Genomic DNA, 4,430 nt, shown 5'->3' with positions numbered 1-4,430 from the left:
TTAGTCTGAATTTTATATCTTGAATTCTTCTCAACTATTTTTTTTACACTCAATTTTTATACACTGAATTTTTTTTTGATACATTTTCTGCACTGATTTTACACAAGTTTTTTACACTTAGTTCCGCCTTTGAACTTTTCTGAACTGGTTTGCACTTTATTTTTTTAACTTCTAATTTTTTTGCACTAATTTTTTTTACACTCAATTTTTCTGTACTCATTTTTTTTACACTTTTTTTTACAACAAATATTTCTGCACTCAGTTTTATTACACTCAATTTTGTTTTCAAATTAATTTTTCTACACTGGATTTTTTTACACTCAATTTTTCTGCACAATTTTTTTTACACAATTTTGTTTACAATGAATTTTTCTGCACTGATTTTTTTACACTAAATTGTTTTCGTGTATTTTTTCTGCAATTCTTTTACACTTAACTTTTTTACACTAAATTTTTATCCACTGAATTTTTCTGCAGGGACTTTTTTAGTCTGAATGTTATACTTTGAATTTTTCTGAACACATCTTTTTACACTAAATTTTTTTCGATTAGTTTTTCTGCAGTTTTTTTACACTAAACTTTTTTACACTCAATTTTTATACACTGAATTTACTGTACTGACTTTTTTACACTCAATTTTTATACCTTGAAGTTTTTCTGAACACATTTTTTTTTACACAGAATTTTTCTGCACTGATTTTTTTTATACAACTTTTTTACACTGAATTGTATACCTTGATCTTTGCTGAACTAAGTTTTTTACACTTATTTTTTTTTACGTCAAATTTTTCTGCACTGATTTTTTTACACAATTTTTTTTCAATTATTTTTTCTGCAGTTTTTTTACCCTGAACTTTTTTACACTCAATTTTTCTGCACTGAATTTTTCTGCACTGACTTTTTTAGTCTGAATTCTGTACCTTGAATTTTTCTGAACTAATTTTTTTACACTCAATATTTTTTCTATTGTTTTTTCTGCAGTTTTTTTACACTGAACTTTTTTACACTCAACTTGTACACACTGAATTTTTCTGCACTGACTTTTTTATTCTGAATTTTATACCTTGAACTTTTCTGGACAACATTTTTTTAAATTCTTTTTACACGGAATTTTTCTGCAGTGATTTTTTTAACACATTACTTTTTTACACTGAATTGAATACTTTGAACTTTTCTGAACTATTTTTTTTACACTTAATTTGTTTTAGAACCAATTTTTCTGCACTGATTTTTTTTTTACACAAAATTTTAATTTTATGTCATGGCCAGGGCGCATTCCAATGCGCACTCAACTGTGCACTCTGCTGATTGCGCCTCCAAGACCGCATCTGCGCGCGCCACTCCGGCAGAGGTTGCGCCGGTGCACAGCTGCAATCAACCACCGGCAATCAGCACGCCTGAAGCTGATCATCAGGCCTGCCCAACCTGCTATCCCAGGCCAGAACGTAGTCACCTGTTCGAGTACAGTAAGCCAACTAACGAAGCTCTATGCATTTCTCTCTCTTCGTTTCTCCCCCCGTCGTGTTGATTGGTCTTGTGTTCTTCCCCTTGTCGTTCCTTGCAGCAACCCCTTCGTTCCCGCGTGACGAGCTGTGCGTCTCGTCTCCCCATCTTCCCTCTGCTTCTCTGACTGCCTCTTGGATCTCAACCTCCCGCCTGAACACGGACCTTCGACGCCTCGCTTCCTGCCTGCTCACAGATCTACGAGCATGTCTTTCCCCTCCGGGACTTCCGCCTCTCGCTCAACACTGCCGGTAACACACAACAGTTAATTCACACACATAGTGTCAGGTTCAAACACTGATGACATCTATTAAACAGACAAAGAAGCAAGGAATTAAACAGAGACAGAATTCAATTTAGCTCAATTGAGGAGAAACGTCTGGGCTGTACTCTTGTACAGTCTCCCACCACGCTCTGACAAAAGATTGTACGCCTCCTCTTTTATTTGGACTTTCCCTGATTACATGGCAACAGCTGTTTCTAAAGGGACGGGGGTCGTAAACAGCCGCTGCCTTTGGTCACAAAACAGTTCAAAGAAAAGGTGCCTGGAGGTGGGGTCAGGCCCTGCCTTCTCCCTGCTTTGTAGATTTTGGGTGTAATCCTGTGGATTACAATACATCAAAGAAACCGACACCTTCGTCGCTCCCCATCCTACACAGTGGAGTTTTACAAGCCTTTTGATTGGTAAAATCAAAGACAGCTTTTGTCTGCTCGCCGGGAGCTCATTGAAAGAAAGCTTTGTGATAACTTAGATACAATTATTCTGACACATAGTCGCGCACCATACAAACTCTTGGATTTAGTCACACTCTATTTCCCTTGTTTATATATATATTATTTTGTTATTTATATATTGTATATAAACAGAGCTAAATGCTACACCCCCTGTTGTCTGTGCCGTCTCCTTCCCCCTGTACACAATACTCAATTTTGTAGAATTTTTCTGCACTCATTTTTTTACAAAAAAATTTTCTGCACTGGATTTTTTTACACTCAATTTTTATACACTGATTATTTTTTTCCCACTTGACATTTTAAAACACTATAATTTAACAAGCTGCATTGTTAAATTATTGTATCATGTACAAAAATCCAGTTCACCAAAGTCAAACGCAAACAATTCAGTTCCATAAATTCAATGTGCAAAAAGAGCTTTTGTGTTTACGACACAAATGAGCCTCCATTTGTAAGTTTTGACTCTAAGAGCCACATTCACAGTCCTCACACCTCTCCCTGTTTCCCACACTTGCCCGACATGCACCGATCTCAGCCTCCACTCGCAAAGCTGCAGCAGCCAGAGAAGCCAAAACCTGAATGAATAGCCGCAGAGTGCGTAGGTCAAAAGGTCAATCATTCCCATTGCTGATGTTTTCTTTTTCATCATGAGCCCTCTTTTGTCTCCAAGCCCACAGGTGACGGTTAATCTGACCGATGGCTGACATCGGAGACCCTGAATAATGGAGCCCTCCATTTGCAGCTTGCATGTCCACTTTCCCAATCTGGCCTTGATTAGGTTGACAAGTTGGAGGTCAAAGGTTAGCCTGCCACACGCTACCGAGAGATGCAAGAGCTGGAGTTTGTCTGCAGGATTTTAGCTGCAGTTGATTCAAAGACGCTGTTCCATGTTAATTACAGCTTTATATCACACCACATAAGAAGGTCGTGTTCATTTTATTTTACATTTTTTATATAATGCCGGAATTATATACACATGCCTTTACTGTGTATATAATTGAACTGTGTTTATGTTGTGTATAATGTGTATTTATAATATGTTGTACAAAGGACATTTCATAATTTTCGGAAGTTCATCTTGTACTTGACATTGTTTATAGGGTTAGGCGCAATAAGTGTTCAACTTCAGCCTAAACCCTTTCGGTCTGCAACATTTTCTTTTTCAATCTATGAATGTACAACTGTTTATTTTGTTGACCATTGACCGAAGAAGAAGAATAAACTAAACTAAACTAACTACGCTTATCAAAAGTAGCAAAACTTTGATACCAAGTCGATACCAACACGCAAAAAACACATGGATACCTGCTTTTCTCAGCATGGTCAGTGCAGATTACCGCACAAAAACACGTCAATTCTCCAGAGGAAGAACGCCAGGGGCCTCATGTATTAAGACTAAAAATTTGGCGTGCGTTAAAATCCGGGAAACAGCGTACGCAAGGAAAACATTCAGACGTATGAAAATGTGTGCACGCACTAATCCAAGCCCATTTATTTGTTACATTCGGAATTGATCGCAGACATCTGTGACCAGACAAGGGTACCGGAGATAAAGTAGTGCTGCACAAAGTTTGAAAATATACCCGCCGCAATGATACGTAAAACTTAAGAAGAGGTGGGTGACTCTGATTACCCCCAATATAAATGTAATGTGTAATTTACAACAAATTGTGTTCATATAGGAGCCTGCTCACAGCCAGATTAGAGTTTCATGTGAAAAGTATGTCATTATTGGTTTGATAAATTTTAAATGTAAACATGCCAGCATTTAAAAAGAATACGAAAGACTTTACATCTTCCTTGATTACTCAATTTGTTATGACAAAACCCAAAACCAGGGCAGCACAGTGGTAGAGGGGTTAGTGCGTCTGCCTCACAATACGAAGGTTCTGGGTTCGATCCTGCGCTCAGGATATTTCTGTGTGGAGTTTGCATGTTCTCCCCGTGACTGCGTGGGTTCCCTCCGGGTACTCCGGCTTCCTCCCACCTCCAAAGACATGCACCTGGGGATAGGTTGATTGGCAACACTAAATGGTCCCTAGTGTGTGAATGTGAGTGTGAATGTTGTCTGTCTATCTGTGTTGGCCCTGTGATGAGGTGGTGACTTGTCCAGGGTGTACCCCGCCTACCGCCCGAATGTAGCTGAGATAGGCTCCAGTGACCCCCCACGACCCCAAAAGGGACAAGCGGTA

At 38.5% G+C, this 4,430-nt stretch overlaps 1 long non-coding RNA gene across 1 annotated transcript; it reads left to right on the top strand.

The window, feature by feature from the left end:
• Positions 1 to 1,528: 1,528 nt before the first annotated feature.
• LOC133655154 (uncharacterized) lies at positions 1,529 to 3,285 on the top strand. The gene is made up of 3 exons (XR_009826966.1): positions 1,529 to 1,754; positions 2,774 to 2,832; positions 2,909 to 3,285. It is a non-coding gene; the product is annotated as an uncharacterized LOC133655154 (long non-coding RNA).
• The last annotated feature ends 1,145 nt before the right edge of the window (positions 3,286 to 4,430 follow it).

Source organism: Entelurus aequoreus, linkage group LG08 (assembly GCF_033978785.1).
Source record: "Entelurus aequoreus isolate RoL-2023_Sb linkage group LG08, RoL_Eaeq_v1.1, whole genome shotgun sequence".
NCBI classification, from domain to species: domain Eukaryota; kingdom Metazoa; phylum Chordata; class Actinopteri; order Syngnathiformes; family Syngnathidae; genus Entelurus; species Entelurus aequoreus.
Note: the sequence above shows the minus strand (reverse complement) of the source record. Positions and strands in the feature narration are given on the sequence as shown.